The sequence below is a fragment of the Pristis pectinata genome, chromosome 15, assembly GCF_009764475.1.
Source record: "Pristis pectinata isolate sPriPec2 chromosome 15, sPriPec2.1.pri, whole genome shotgun sequence".
Taxonomy (NCBI): Eukaryota; Metazoa; Chordata; class Chondrichthyes; order Rhinopristiformes; family Pristidae; genus Pristis; species Pristis pectinata.
In genome coordinates this window covers 20836005-20853038 of record NC_067419.1, presented here as the reverse complement: position 1 = coordinate 20853038, position 17034 = coordinate 20836005, and the positions used below count along the sequence as shown (strand labels likewise).

The following is a 17034-nucleotide window of genomic DNA, read 5'->3' as shown; positions in this document are numbered from 1 at the left end:
CCGTGCCCCTTCTCTTACTGCATTCTGATGGTCCACTCCTCAATGCTCCATCCCATGACACCTTCCCTTTGAAGAGTACTGAATGTGCGGAGGTGAGTACAGCTGGCGGTCAATACTTTTGTGAGAGTTTAGTGCTAATGACAAAACTTGAACTTCCCAATCCATTTCTCAGTTCTAATGCGAGGTCACCAAACTGAAAGGTGAACTTTGTTTCCTTTGTGCAGATGATGCCTGATCTACTAAGTATTTCTAGTACGTTTTTTTAATTCTAATCTGCATACCAGCTGGAACATTACATTGGAGAAGGGGCATAGGGAGTTGTTACTGGTTTGGATCTACAGAACGCATCTTTAAATCTGAACAAAGATCTATGCTGCTGATCTGATTTGTGCTGCACCTGGACTAGAAATGACTTGAGGGTGGTGTAGTGAGATCTTTGATCAGGACATGCATACCGTCATTCACTTGGAGGTATTAAGAGGGCAAATGCTAAGCAACTTTATTCTGCAGGCTAGAAAAAAATGGCAAAAAAGCAGTATGTGCTTGAAAAATTGCATTAATGTACAGTGAAGCAATTTTACTCATCTTTCTGTACATCTTAATGCCAATCACTACAACAATATGCTGAGTTTTGGGTGAAAATTTTGTGTTTACTGGCAGTGTTTCTCCATTGTCAAACTTGTCTAAATGATGTTGACAGTTGTGCAACACCCAAATTCATCATCAGCTATTTTTCAACCAGATCAGTCTGAAAAATAACACTTATTGTTTACAAGCTGAAGAATCTGCTATTATTAACAATTAATTCTCAAAATGTTTAAAGAGCTATTTGTATCATTTATCCACCAGCATGTCTGACTGCTGTGCATCACTCTACATGTGCGCCTTACTCTGCTCACACCACACTGCTCACACAGAACACTGACTCTTTCTTGTCTCCTCTACTTTGCTGTGACCAAAGCCAACTCTTTTTGGCTAGACCTAATACTCCCTCATGGAGGACCTAAGCAAGCAAACACTTCCCAGAAACACAGACACCCATGGGGGCCACATTGTAGGAGGTATACAGTGGAGCGACACCGTAATTGCCAGACTTCAGGGAGCCATCAGAGGAGCAGTGTCTACACAGTTTACGTTTCCACATTGAAGTCCTCACTCACATCCATGGCCACCAGGAAGTCCAAGCTCACTGTCAAACTCCTCCCGGTCTCAGTTCAGGATCATTCCAGCTTGAGCAGCTAATGTATGCCACGTATCACGGTTTGTTGCCTGCTGTTACTTTTGGGCTATTGTTGATACTCCTTGGCATTAATACCAGACTTCATATATTTCTCCATCAGTTCACAGAAGCGGACAGACTAGGCACAGCCATTGCAGGCTGCCCCAAACTGTATGCTCTCGTAGAGTGCATTGGCGTGGCCAGTACCCCTCCCATTCTCAGCACACAACTATCCATTTACAGAAAGACGTGAAGTTCTTGCAACGTGCACTTGGCAGTAAGGGATGAGAGGATCTTTGTCAATTTTGGGTTTGTTGGTAGCTCACCTAACACATTCCTGATCAGTTGCAGCTACCCCTCTTCTTTCAGAGACCTACTGGCCTGAAGGATGTATTTTGGAGGATAAGGACTAGCCCTTGATCCTCCATTCATAGCTCCAAGTGCACCAGGAGGATAATTCAACAATTATCACCATGTCACTATCAGGAACTCGGTGGACTTCACAATAAGACTTTTCAAAGTGACATTCTGCTGGTAGTGCTCTACAAGTATTCAGCAGCCAGGCTGTCAGTCTTTACATTGCATAATCTGACCATCAGACAAACCTGGTTAGTGTCTGACAAGGTTAAGCAAAAGAGGTGGAGCAGCAGACTGGCGATGTACACTAGGGTGAATACAGGGAGCTTCAGCAATAGGACCATGATGAAGGTGCGAAATCACTCAGCCCATTTCCTCATCAATGGGAGCTCCGCGCTAGATTTTCTAGAAGATAACATCTTTCTGTACTTGCCAGGGGCAGCATTTAATCCTGGAAATATTCTTTCAAGCCCTGTGATAAGCACACTTCCTGCACACTCATTCTGAAAACACTTTAACACATTTGCAGAGTCACTTAGGCCAGTGGTTTTCAACCTTTCATGCTGAGGAGTCCCCGGAACATGTCGTTGTTAGATGGCGGACCCCCAAAGCCCACAAAATCAAACAATCGATAATTCATGCATACAACACTTAAATTACTGCACATAGGCCCTATTGAAATAGTGACTATTTCAATCACCAATAATCACCAGTGGTGTCTTTCAGTGTTCAGTTCAATGTGAAAGTTGTGCCTGTTTTGCACTGCAGAGTTTGTCCAAATGTGGTGGTATGTGCGACAAACATACGCGTATGTCATCCTCAATATTCAGTCTTGATCTGTATTTGGTTTTCATGGCAGTGACTGCAGAAAATGCTATTTTGCACAAGTAAGTGGTAACAGAACATTGATGGCTATGCTGGACAGCAGTGGATACTCCTGGGAACATGCAATCCAGAACGACAACAGTGACATTCGGTTGAACTGCAAGTGCAAAGTCCTGTCAGATGACAGTTCAGCCAATTCTTCTTGTTCACGTCCAGTTAAATCAGTAAGCATGCATTCAAATGGATTTCAAATCCAATCAAACATGCTCGTGTCATCGTCACCGAAATACTCATGGAAATAATGAACGTGCTATTTGTAATGCTACCAAATATGATGTGCGAAGAGCCTTCTCACTTACAGTGGCGCAGGCTGTCATTTTGCCTTTCTGCTTGAGGTACGGCTCCTTTTGCCGCTCAAAATATTCCTTCGGCTTACTGGCAATATCTGGATGCACTGTTGTTAAATGGCGCTTCAATTTCGCTGGCTTCATTGCATCATTGAACAGTGTTTGCAAACACACGACACAGAGAGGTTGGTCCGCATTTGTCCCCACTGCGATGAAGCCATATGAAATGTATTCTGGATCGTACTTGTGTTGTTTTCTCTTTCGGTCACCCTTATCCCCTTCGTCATCAGAATCTTCCGGTTTCTGGTCAGCTTTTCTCTTCAGAAATTTCTCCATACTCAGCAATACATGCTGGATAGTTTAATTACTATTACTGATAAACAAAATTATCAAAACTAATCTAAAATTTACACGCTTGCGCACTTTTCGTTTAACAGTGACGTCACTGTGGTGTAAATGCACGGTAAGTAAGCAATATTATTAAGGCACACCAACAACGTCACTCAGTCTCGCTAACACTACAGTACACAATAGAATAGTAGTGAACACTACTGACTACTCTGACTACACAAATCGAATATTAAGCGGCAGCTTACCAGAAGGGAACACCGTCTTAAGTCTCTAAGATTGTCGCCTGTAACAGATAGAATAGATATGGCCGATTTTCTGAATAGTGGAAAACTGGAGCAAGCAAGTAAGCTACGTCTTTGTAACAGGTCGCTTTTCCATTTTTTTCTTGGCTTGCTGCGGACCACAGAGTGAAAACCTCTGATTTAGGCCACTTCATCATCAAAACAATAGTTGCTATAATCAATTACTTCTGCTTTTACAATGCGGCCATACTGCAGTTAACAACGATTTTCAGGAAGTTACTGGTTTAAAATGGGCACAGACATTCTCTCCCATAAGAAGCAGGCTGAGCTCCTAATACTCCGTTTCAGCCACACATTGCAACAGAACTTGCTCAGAAACGAACAGATAATTAAGTAAGTCCAGTTGTCGTCATTGTGAAACTTGGAAAAATATTTGCTATTCCTCACTGTCCATGTACTGACTTGATTTTCAAGCCTAGTACCTTCTGCACCTTGAATTAATTTTGGAGACTGAATGTCTTAATGGTTTCCTTCCACTTACAAACCTTAAATCCTCATTGCATGACCCACTTAAGGACACTTGTAGTCAAGTGTACTTTTAGATTGGAATAATACAAAGTAGCCAGGCCACTCTGAGGTCAGAAGGGCACAATTTGCAGCTGATGCCTCTGCATCCAATTGTTTTACTTGATCAAGGAATGCATTCATCGGCCCTCCCTTTGGTCTCTAATGATGTAATCCATTTGATTATATCAATCTGTATAATTAGAGATCTGACGTGCTTTGTCAGTCACACTTGGGTCCTACTGATCCCATGATGTCCTTGTGACAGAAACATGGCGATAGAGCTGTGGAATGAGGCTCTTGGGTCAGACATATCTATCTCTACCTTTTACTCAGATCCTTCTCCCAACACTGACTTTTGAATGGCCAACAGTTTTTGAACAATAAGGGACAATGATTGGCAACTTGCAGCTACATTTGCATCTGCTGTCGGAGGTCAATCACTGGCCTTTTTCAATAGAATTTTACTCATTATAGAACATTGAACATAGAACATAGAACAGTACAGCACAGTATGGGCCCTTCGGCCCACAATGTTGTGCCGACCTATATAAACTTACTCCATGATTAGTCTAACCCTTCCTTCCTACACAGTCTATAACCCTCCATTTTTCTTGCATCTATGTGGCTATCTAAGAGTCTCTTAAATGTCCCTATTGTATCAGCCTCTACCACCAACCCAGGCAGCGCATTCCAGGCAACATCACTCTCTGTGTCAACAAAACCTACCTCTGACATCTCTCCTAAACTTTACTCACTGTAAACAGATGTCTTCTGGTATTGGCCATTGCTGCCCTGGGGATAAAGGTGCTTGCTGTTCACTCTATCTGTGCCTCTCATAATCTTATACACCTCTATCAAGTCACCTCTCATCCTCCTACACTCCAAAGAGAAAAGCCCTAGCTTGCTCAACCTTTTCTCATAAGACATGTTCTCTAATCCAGGCAGCATCCTGGTACATCTCCTCTGCACCCTTTCTAAACCTTATGGAGCCACTCTAGCAATATACAATTTTAAAGGAAACCCTGCCTCTATAGTAAGTCCGTATAATAAACCTTTGAACCATCCGGATGAGAATCATTAAATCAGAATGCTGTAAGGGAGATGACAATAGCAATGATTGGTCTCTGATGGTGGACAACACAAAATAGCTTGAGTAATTCCCATGTGGCCTGGTGACATTATGCTAGCTTGCCCTAATGCAGCTAGACTTACTGTCCTCTCTTGAAAGATGGTGTGAAGGTTACACAAGGAATGAACTGGCATCTCACAAGAATGGAAGTTACACTATTGCTGCATGTGGCATTAAAGGGTGCAACTTGGATCCATTTACAGAGGCACTTATCCTATGCTTTGAAGTGACAGTTGCACAAACACTCAAAACTGTTTGGCTGACTTACCTTGGTTAGGCTGTTGTTTGTCATATATATAAATGGCCTGCATGAGAACGTAGGTAGATTGATTAGTAAGTTTGCTGAAGACACTAAAATCGGTGGAGGAGTAGATAGTAAAGTAGGTTGTAAAAGGACACAGAGGGACATAGATCAGTTGGAAAGTTGGGCAGAGTGGTGGCAGGTGGAATTTAATCCGGACAAATGTGAGTTAATGCATCTTAGGATGTCAAATACTAACAGGACATAGAGTAAATGGCAGGAACCCCAGGAGTGTTAGTGTACAGAGGCACCTTGGGGTGCAAGTCCATAGTTTCCTGAAAATGGTGACATAGTTGATAGGGTAGTGAAGAAGGCATTCGCCATGCTTGCATTCTTAGGGATTTGTGGTGTCATTTTACAGCTGTACAAAACATTGGTCGGTCAGCACTTGGAGTGTTGTGTATAGTTCTGGTCACCACACTACAGGAAGGATGTGTTAGCATTAGAAAGAGTACAGAAGGGATTCACCAGGATGTTGCCCGAACTGGAGGGCTTTACTTAAAAGGAGATAATTGGATAGGCTAGGTTTATTCTCACTGGAATGTAGGAGACTAAGGGTTGACCTTATTGAGGTTTATAAAATTATGAGGGGCATAGAGGGGAGAAGTTTAAAGGAGATCTGAGAGGCAAGTTTTTCCACACACAGGGTGGTGGTTAGATGGAATGAGCTACCTGGGGAAGTGGAGAGACAGGTATAATTAGTGTTCAAAAGACATTTGGACTGAAAAGGAGCAGAGGGGTACTGGCCTCATGCAGGCAAATGGGATTAGCATAGACAGGCATCATGGAAGGATGGACAAGTTAGGCTGAAAGGCCCTTTTCTGTGCTGCACAACTCTATGACTCTAAGGGTAAGGAGCAGAGAAATTAAAGAATGAGCAGAATCGATGGTTGGTTAGGTTAAACTCAGCATAAGTTGCACAACTGGATTGACAACTTTAATGGAAAAACGTGGTTGGAAAGAAAAGTTATTGAAACAATGAATCAACATCTACTCAGTATATGTAACCTTGGAGACCTCTCTACCATGCTTATGTGTCCTCCTTACCTCCCCTCCCCCCCCTCCCCCCAACCCAACCCTCCAGTCCTGTGGCTGCTGCCCAGCTCTGGGATACGGAATATCCATGATATGCTTGTGACCTTGATGGGCCTCCTCTTCCGGACTGCAAGGTACCAGTTAGTGTGCATGTAGTCTAGGGAAATAGGATTGAGTCCACCTCATTTTGAGGTTGCCAAACTGAAAGATTGTCATCATGACCTCTACACCTGCCAAGGCCAGTGAATGAAATCTGGATCAAGGCTGTCTGAGCCCTGTGGTAGCACCCATGTCTTTCACTGCTGCTGATTCAGGGTTAACAGAGCTGTGGAGGGCTGGAGCTGTGCCTCAACCCCAGATGCACACGCCATTGTCTGCCCACTTTCATGAAAGTATGCGTACTGAGACTTCCATCTTCTCCAAAGCTGCCATGTTTCCTAAGAATTGCCATTGCCTGACCTAACAGACAGAATCACTGCCAAGTGGAAGTGAGGTTCTCCTGGCTCTGCACCACATGCACACCCCCCTGCTTCTCACCTCATGGAGCCACACACTGCTCCAAGTTCTTAGAGTGCAAGAGCCTTCTCCTAAATTCCTCCCTACTGGGGCTCGTCTGAGTCAGTGCCACCAACTGGACTCGACACCCGTGAGGCCGAGACTGTGGCCCCCTTCCCCTCCTGCCAGACTGCAGACTAGTAGTACCCAGTGTCTCTGCCCATGAAAAGCTGCGATGTTATGTAATCTCTGCCATTGCAGTGTTAGTATCTGACCATGTGGGAACAGGGACTCCAGCTCGATGCGGTGCAGCAGTCAGTGCCAGCATCTCTTGTTCTGCAGGTTGCTGTGAGGGCACCCCTGGGTGGCAAACTGTGGCACAGGCTCCCTTCCCTGCCTGTTTGAGGACAGCCAATAATGCTGCAGGTGATGCAGCTGTCTCACAGCTCTAACAACTGATCTCCGCTGCTGTGTGTGTGCAGTTTGCAGGTTCTCTCGGAGACCATGGGGGTTTTCCCCAGGTTGGCCATTAGCATAGAAATGGGTCATTCAGCACGCCACTGTCCATGCTGACCTTTTTGGCCATTTACACTAATCCCATATATCTTTGTGATCGTTTGTGCCATGTGGTCCCACTTGCCTGCTTGTGCTTTGATTTCCTTCCAAAGGAATGCTGGTTGTTGGGTAAATTGACTACTGTAAAGTAACCGTAGTGTAGATGATTGGCAGTAGAATTGGAGGGGTTGTTAATGGGCATGGGCAAGAGAATAGGTTGTGGGGAAATGAAATTATTCTGAGATCTGGCCTAGACTCGATGGGCCAATGTCCTCTTACTTTGCAAAAAAATTTGCAAGTTATAGCTAATCATCAAGCATGTCTAATAATTGCAATGAGAACTTGCAGTGTACTGCAGCCCTTTTTGCAAATATTGAATACTGGACATGTTTCCAAAGGAAAAGTTTTCAATGAAGGCTGAAATCACCCATGACCATCTTTGAGGTATGTAAATAAAGATGTGTGTTGATGTAAGATTCAGGAATATAGTTGTATTCCCTTGACAGGGTGAGCTGAATCACGAAGAATGTGATGATAAGTGAACTTATTGCAATGCTATGATGTCTGCTTGTCCAAGTGCATCTCATTTCCATTACATGGGGGAGACCAACAACCCTTTAAAATTAGGCTGTGCAACACCACAGTCTTTTAGTGCTTTAAAAATGTACTAGGAAGACACATTGTGCCCTTGTAAAGCCACAAAATAGTGCAGACAAATCTGATACAGTCCTGATTCAGAGTTTCAACTTGAAACGTCAACAATTCCTTTCCCTCCACAGATGCTGCTCGACCTGCTGGTTTCCTCCAGCAGATTGTTTGTAGCTCCAGATTTCAGCATCTGCAGTCTCTTGTCTCCAGACAAACCTCTTGCCTTACATCTCTGACTATTGCAGTTCTGAACCTATAAGTGTAAAGTGATTGTAACCCTTCATCCAACACAGGAGTATTTCATATTGGCACCACGTGCCAAGGGTGGGAGATGTTTATTTGTCTGGAAGTAACACCCAGACCTCTGGTGAGTTCTGATAATTCAGAACTTATAAAACCACATCTTGAATCTCGGTTCAGAAACTGTTGACTTTGCACTAGTGCCAGAAGACGCATCTCCAATCTATGCAATGCTAACTGACTGTCTACCAAAGCAGATAAGATGAACCTGAATATGTAGATGAAAGTTACTTAAGTAGCTGCTTTATCTTCCATCCCACTCTCCCTAAGTACAAGATTTATTGAGTGTAATAGATGCAGGGGAAGAGTTTCAAAACTCCCAATTACATGGACCATGACTGAGTCACACGTTGGGCTATTCATGTTGCATAGGTTGATGACTTGTTTATTATTTGTAGTGTTTGTGTATCCAATCCCTTTTTGGATCAGTTCCAGAACTAAATTGGGTTGGATTGGAGGTGAAGTTGCCAGCAGTGGGAGTGGTGGGGGTGCGGTGGGGGGGCAGTAGGGCATTGAAAGTTGGATACGCTGATGGATTGAGAGGCCAAGTAAATACAGACCATGTGGAAAGCTAACCGTTTGATCAATAGTGGCAAGAAAAGCTTTCTTGGCCTGAATTACAGGGTTAAGGAAGGTAGTTGCACTGAAAGAGGACGGGACGTTTGGGGGGGTGGGGGGGGTGGTGTGGTGGTGTGGTGAGCTCATCATATAACCTTTGTTTAATGAAAGTGATAAATATTACAGGGAACTTGTCTGATGAGAAGATTTTCTGGGTATTCTGAGCACATTTTGCACTTTCTGTTGGCACCTCATCCAAGTACAACTTGGTGCTACAGGGAATCAAATGTGATTGTGGGCAAAGATTCTTCCTCACTAGAATATCCTGAATCTTCCTGTTACCTGGTTCAACAGCAGCAGGTAGATGTGAAGTTGGTTATGGTGCTGAATTTTGTCCACCAAGATACCCAGGCACTAAAATGCAAGCAGATAATTAGAATGCGCGCCTGAGGAATTGCTGTAGTTTGGTTAAAGTGAAACACACAGTTTAACAAGTGCTTGGTTCTAGAATTGTGACTAGGCTCAGTCCCGACATATGTTTGTTATATAACTGGGGTCATATTGTCGAGTCTATCTTTGTTCCCACTCCCTAAATGAGTACTCGTCATGACATTAAAATGTTGCAGACTTCCTGCAAGGCAGAAAATCTGACCGAGCAGTGATGTTTGCAGACTTCTAGAAAATTTAACGGCAAGAGAAGAACTTGGCCCTCATGGATTTAATTATGTCATGAGCTGTTGGTACAGGTCTGCATATAAATCTGCTGGCTGCAAAACATTCTGTAACGTCAGTTTTGGATTCATCAGTTGTATGTAGTGAAGTGTTTAGGTCTGCAGGAGTTAACTTCCCTACCTTTTTAAATCACTACAGCATGTAAACCTAACCTCTCACACAGGGCATTGTCCTCTGTTTCTTTCCTGTGCCTGTCTCTCTATAGCACAAATAATGATATCCTACAGGTCACATTTTTTAACGCTGGTTTTCATGCAGCGTAGCCAGATGGCCTCTTTTGGCTCACGTGAGAGGTTTTGCTTTTGTTCCAGCGGACAATGGGTTATTTCTGGCAATGTTTAGCATTGGAGACTGACTGCACACTGACTTACTGGCCTGCTCCCTGAAGATTTACATACTACAGACAAGAATCCTGGTTTTCTCGCGCTCTCACTCTCTCGCTCGCCCGCTCTCTCTCTCCAGCTGCCTTTCTATGGGTCTGGCCTATAGCCAAACTCCTTGAGAGTAATTTTGAGGCCTGCTTGAGTTACTTCATGCATTTACATCATCCCCTAGGGAGTGAGACTGCCTAACTAAAAGCAAGAAAGTTAATCAGCTGGAGAAGTGTGCATTCCTAAACTTGTTGTGGGGCAGGAATTTCTCATCTCTCAAGATTCTCCTCAGCTACGTCCTGATTTCCCCCCCCCGTAACATCTGAAATGTCTTCACTGCAATCATGAACTTTAAGATTAACCTTTTATTTGCCCCTTTTGGTGTGTCAAAGTTTTCACTGAGTTTTTGTCACGTGCTCTGCTAATCCTCCAATATAAAGAGCTGAGGTGCCCCCTATTATTTAGGTGATGAAAACTACACTGAGTTGTTGATCAAGTTTGGTGAAGTAAAAGAAAATGAGAACAAGGAAACAACTAATGGTAGAAATCTCGGATAAAAACATGCTAAGCGTTGGTCGAAGGAAGAAAATAAAGTAGTTAATTCTTTAATTAATTGACTTCATCGGAACTGTTCTGATGAAATTTTTGATCCATCTTTCTCTCTCTGACCTACTATGTACGGATGTTTTTTCTTTTAAGAGTGATCTGAATATGATTGCAACATATGCTTGCAATCTAAAGGGGTGTCACTGGCTCAGTGCTGTATTAAGTTTTGGGGCAGAAACGTTGAAGTTCCTCACTTGCACCAGAATAGCTATTGCTGCACTCTGGCTTTGTCCAGGGCTGCTATAGAGTGTGTGATCTTTTATAACTCTGCACTCTTCCTTTCACCCTTTTTGGTTGAGACTGAGGAATGGTTATAGAGCTGTTCCTAATGATGTCATAGCACAGTGATCCTGTTGAATGAGATAAGGCTCCAGGCTCTACTCCCCACTCTGTATTTAGCTAGAAGATGATTACTCAAAATGCCAGCATTCCACATTTGTTCTCTCAGATGGAAGTATGGATTTGCTGGGTGGGAAATGCATGCTCAGTATTTTCCAAGCGGATTGCCCCAGTGACTGTTCCAATGGGATGGTTGGGGTGGGTAGGGCAACAACTGTTTGAAGTTCCCATTGCAAAACTGAGTTTTCCTGAATGCAGTTGGATCCAGCCCAACTGTACTCAGGGGAAATAAACTGCATTCAACCAAACCAGCATTACTCAAAGGGACTGCAGAGGCCTCCATCAAAAAAGTTTTATTTAAAACAAAAAGTTGGCTGGGAAGTGGAACCGGGGGGGGGGGGGGGGGGCTGCGGAAGTGTCATGCCCAACCCAGTTATCGGCATGTACTTGGTGCCCTCCTTGCTTCCACCCCAGCGCCGGGGGTTACCTGGGTAACTGCATCTGCAACCATAAATTCAAAATTGAAATCTTTTCTGACAGTATGTGAAATTAATGCTTATTGCTGGAATGTTATTATCCAGACCATGCCCGTGAATGCTCATCAATTCCAGTTGGACAAAACAGCTCCAAGCTGATTTTTGATGCATTGCTAGAAGTGTAATCTTTCTGATCAGGCGTTCGACATGAACACATAGGTAGCAATGATCTAATGATTCCTTAAAAAAGCATAACTCTTTTGATATTGTAGCTATAATCCTTTCCCACTACCAGTAAAAACTTATTAAATGTATCATTTTTTTGTGTGGGATCTTTCTGGATACAAAATAGTGCTGTGTTTGTTCATATAATATCAAATGGTTATTTCTTGCATGTATCCTACCTTAGGATATTTCCTAGGAAAAATCCTACTTGCTAAATTGGGATAGCCCTGGGAAATGAGTGCTAAGATTCGAGGCGAAGGGGTCTTGGTTGAAATGTGGAGAGGCCCTCTCTCATATTGCTCAAGAGATTCCTTGGGTAGTAGAGTGTTGAGCAGCAGTGGCGGGAGGTACAAAAGGAAGGGAACACAAGCAGGGGATCCCTTTGACTTGGACACAATGACACAAGAAGAGGAATGGCCTTGCATGCATGGGCAAGATCAGCAAATATATCATTAAATCCCAATGTCCACCAACTGCTCCACTTGACTTGACTATCTTCCAATAATTTCTCAATCAGCACTTGGGCCCTAAAGTGATGTGGCCACCCACACCCTTACATAATCAGCATGGAACAGCTCTGACCCAATGGCGGATGCAACCAGATGATCACAACATCTGTAGCCAGTGAAAGGGCAATGACTAATGAAGATGATAATGGTATGCTCAACCCCATTCTCCTTTCTTAATTTCTCTCGATTACACAATCTCATCATGTACAAGAAGCAGATCATGTGGTTATGCACTGCTTACTGGCCCCACATTTCACCATCAGCCTTCTGTGCCTTTCTCTTTACAGATGGTGTAGAATTCCCACCTGACCAGCAGAAGAGTGAAAAATTTTACCAGCTTGGGTTTTGGGAATGTTGTGTTGTATCATGCAGGTGGGGTCTGCATTAGGAGAGTAACCAGCAGCTGGGGTAAGGGGGCATGATAGTCCAAGCATCAGCTCCCAAGTAGTTGGATATTAGTTCTGCCACTGAAGATTCGGCTGAGGATTTTTATGGGATTCTCCAGAGAAGAAGGCTGATAAGTATGCACAATGAGATACTTGGTGCACTGGCAGGGCTGTCAGACATCCTGCATGTAATGCCAAGGAACTTGGGGAGTTCATCTGCAAACTCATGCAAGACCTTGTGCTGAATCTGAAGTTCTTTGCTTTCCTGCATGGAAGTGGTGCCAGTATTATTCTGTCATGTTTAGACACAATCTCATGTACATCTGCTGGCAATGGTCTCAATCTTGCTTCCAGTTTTTCCTCTACTGAAGGATGCATCTCTTCAGGGAGGTGGTTTCACATAACTAGCATGTATTCTTTACATGTGAGCCACGAGAGCACGTCTTTATTCAACTGCAAAAGCATTTCAGTCATCCCTGTTCCCATGTCACATTTTGGGGATGGGAAGTTTGCCTTTCTCCCAACGTAATTCAGAGGTTCTTGGCAAACTCCCCTCTCCCCACCATCCCTATCCTTACCAGTGCCAACACTGTTGCTCCTTTTGGATGAAATCAACCACCTCCTAGGCAGCTAGGGGACATGTTTAGAATCTGTGAATTATGGGGACATGGCAGTTGAGCTGAAGTAGAAGTTCAACCATGATTTTATTAACTGGCAGAGATGACTCTGGACCAAATGGGTTACTCCCTCTTTTGTTTTCTATGGTCCATCAGCTCACCACAAGATAAACTCATTGTCATAGGGAGGTCTAAATAAGTCTGGAAATACTGGGAAGTCACTGCTATAGAGAGGAAGCAGAGAGTTCTGTTTCTGCGGAAATTTTAGCAGAGTACAAAATCTGTTTTTTTTTTCTTTAGCGAGAATACTGGATAAGTCGTTAAATATTCTTCAGTGAGAGTACTGTTGACATATATGTATTTTTCTGGTCTGAAGTTACTTTGCAAAGATTGCAGAATTAACCATGCAGGAATAGCTCAAGTCACGGCTGCTTCGTACACAAGCTAAGCTGAAGAAAGTCCATCTGCCCAGTTTGATGCAGCACGTGATTGTCAAGAGAATTTTCTTGACCAAATTTAGTCATAAAATAACTGATCTCCTTGTGTGTTTAATTTAGTTAATGGCGTATAAGTAAAAGAAGAAGCCAGGAAGAGAGTTTAAAATTTTTCCCAGTGCTGGGCACACTGCCAGAGCTGAAATGTAGTTTGTCTGGAAAAATAGAACACCAAGGATTTCACATATTTTATTGAGGCTTCTTTGTTTGACAGACAATGGTGTCTTCCTATTATTTCCCTTCTATTGTGTTGCTATGGTTATCCACTCTTCTGTTTTTTCTGTAACAGAATAATGAGTTACTTTGGTTTGAGTTTAGCAATTGTACAAGTTTCTCTGTATTCCTTTTTTGGCCTTTGGAAGATTTAAATGCATCCTGTACAAAGCCATTCATACAGAGGGTGTATGATATAGTGTGGAATCTCTGTTCACCTAATCTAGGCCATGATTTATTCCTCCTGGTCAAGGAGGACATGACATGCAGTTTTAATGAATAATGAGTAGGGGTGTAGCATAAATAGGCAAAGATATGGAACCCTCTGCATCTCTAATAGAAGAGTCCAAGACACAGGTATTTTGGGAAGAGGTCAAATTTCCCGAGTGTGCCAGGACAACATAATTGAATATTGTGCTTGTGCAGTAGCCCAAAACCCTATAGCGAGAAATGGTCTGTGCAGTGTGATGATCAGCCTGGCACTAGGCTAATATTGAAGTATAGATAGAATTGTGAATGAGACCTTCAACTACGAGTTGCTCACTCTTTACGTGCACCCATATCTCCTGGGATAGAATAGCCATTTTACTTCCATTATTCCAATATGTTGTTGGATGTACCAGTTAGAGAATAAATCCTAATTGTATGCTTGTAATACCAAAAATTAGAAGTGTTTCTGGTCCTAGCACAAACAAAAGGCAGGGTGAAAACCTAAGTTGTCAGTTTGATATGAGGGTCATTGCGGCATTATGAATGCACAATACTAGTGGTGTCATTTGCCATTTGGGATTCTTTTATGGTGGAGGTATCTGTTTATGTTACTACTGTGTATTTTTCTGGTCTAAAGTTACTGTGCAAAGACTCTAGAATTAACAATGCAAGGATTGCTATGTTAAAATTTATACTGTTTAATCCAAAAAACCATTCTAAGTGCCCTAAGCCTATTTGTTTTCTTTTGAATAGCTGGTGTCGATGGCTGTGTGTGTGTTTGGGGGTAGTGGAGGCAGGGCAGAAGCAGGAGTTGGGGTGGAAATAGAGAAACAGCCAGAATGTGTTTTTGAAACCCAACAGGGGGTGAGCTGGGAGTTGTGACAGCAGAAACATGGTCATTAACCCAAGGTTGCGTCAACAGCACAGTATTTAAGGTCCTATTTCTCACTCAGATCAGTCAGGGGTTCTTCCCAGCCCTTTCTTTCATGTGAATGATCTTCATATATTTGATCACCTCATTAAACATCATTTACGGGGGTTGCAGCTACCTTACCCTGTCCTTCACACAGGGCACAATTCCAACAGACAAATTCAATGCAGTCCTATCAAATAGAGGCAGGGGCTTCATTACAATATTACATAAAGGATAGATGCCATTTGTTTATTTTCCTGTTATTGTATCATGAATAATTAAATAGCCAGAGGTAAATGAATTGCAAAATTTTTGTGAAATCTGGATTTAGCAGATTTGGCTCCACTTTTGCACCAGAACTTGACTATTCATAATTATATTTTCCTTGCAATGAAAAATCTGCTTGGGTAACTCCTGGCTGCCAGTTTCCCTTAACAGACTCGTATTCTACATTGACTTTCATCAGCTAGTTTTCCCGATTATCATAATTCAACATTTCGAATTCACAAAATGATAGTTTGGAACAGACGAGGAAAAAAGCATCAGCACCCAAAATCTGAATTAGGCAATGTATTACAATTCGGCCTAAATTTATCATCAGTTTATGCTCAGGCTTCACTCTTACAGGGGATGGTTGGGGTGGGAGTGCAGTCCGGCAGGGTCAGTGTGTAGTAACTGATATTGGATCCCTGGACCATTTTGTGTGTTATATCGAGGTTGCTGAAGTCAGTTTAAATCTCAGCTCCTACCCAGTTGAGATAAGCTATACTTCTGTGGACCAAGAATCATACCTGTAATGTGTTATTTTCCATTTTCTGGTTGCCTACATTCCTTTTGTGGATGATAACATTTAAAGTAATATTTTTCATAAAGTTTATGATCAGTTCATGGTACTGCAGCCATGCCAAGTAGAAACAACAAATTGCCAAAACCCAGAGGGTGGCTATCTTGCCCTAAGTTTATATCCATTTGCTTAGGGTCAATAGCCAGCTTACTCTTTCAGCTCGTGCTGCAGCCTCGGGGGACGAGGTTGTTGACTGAAATCCTTGCATGGGGGATATCTGTTCTTCAAATGGAATACATTGCTTATCCTACTCGACATCTACCAATGATCACAATAAAATAAACAGAAGCAGACAACAAACAGAAGCAGAACATGTTCTTTCAGAGAGAGAAAACAGGCAGAGACAATTGACCCTGAGACATTTTTTGATGAAAAAGGGAGCCTTTGAGTAGCAATTGGATGGGAGAAACCCTGCCCATTCCCCTGCCCCTTCAGATACTGTACAATCTGTGACACTTCATTCTTTACAGACCAGCAATTAAAATTGGCATCCCCTGGTTGTATAACTTAAGCAATAACAAGCAGAAAATTTGCCCATTGGGTCTGAACTTGGTAAAGTATTTATTTACCAGATTAGTTTCAAATCTAAGATGTGGTACTGTGAGAAAGTAGGCTTACAGATTTAAACTGATTAGAGGTTTACTTAGGAATAATCGGTGAGTTCTTTGCACGGAATGGAATTATCAGTGAGGGAAGTGCATGTGTAAATCCTAGAATGTTAAGGAAAAGTTATATGAGTGATCTTGATGGACAAGCTAATTCAAACAGCTTTCCTCATCTGTACATGGCATGTAAAAGAGAGCAAGGATAGAAAATTAGTCGGTGCCAAATCGCCTCCTGTTAATGCTTGGTTGAAGTATGAAAATCCTAAACTGATCAAATGGTTGTTGAAACAGTGCATAAATTCTTCAAATTATACAGCAGGAAAGGAGTCTATTTGACCCATGAAGTTTATTTCAGGAAGAAATGTGTAAAAGGAGATTAAGTAGCTGCACATATGTTTTTAAAAAATATATATACTGAAGCAATAGAAAGAGAGAGAGAGAGAGAGTGGGGAAAATGGATTAGATCGGACCATTTATATTTCTAATTTACTAAAAATGGCATTAAGCAATGGTAATAGCTTCACTAAAAATAACAATCAAAGTTACTAGAATTATTATAATTATA

General features: G+C 42.4%; 1 protein-coding gene across 5 annotated transcripts in view; it reads left to right on the top strand.

The window, feature by feature from the left end:
* si:dkey-82f1.1 (DENN domain-containing protein 2A) overlaps nucleotides 1-17034 on the top strand; it is a 98424-nt gene that overhangs the window by 40085 nt on the left and 41305 nt on the right. The window lies entirely within an intron of this gene.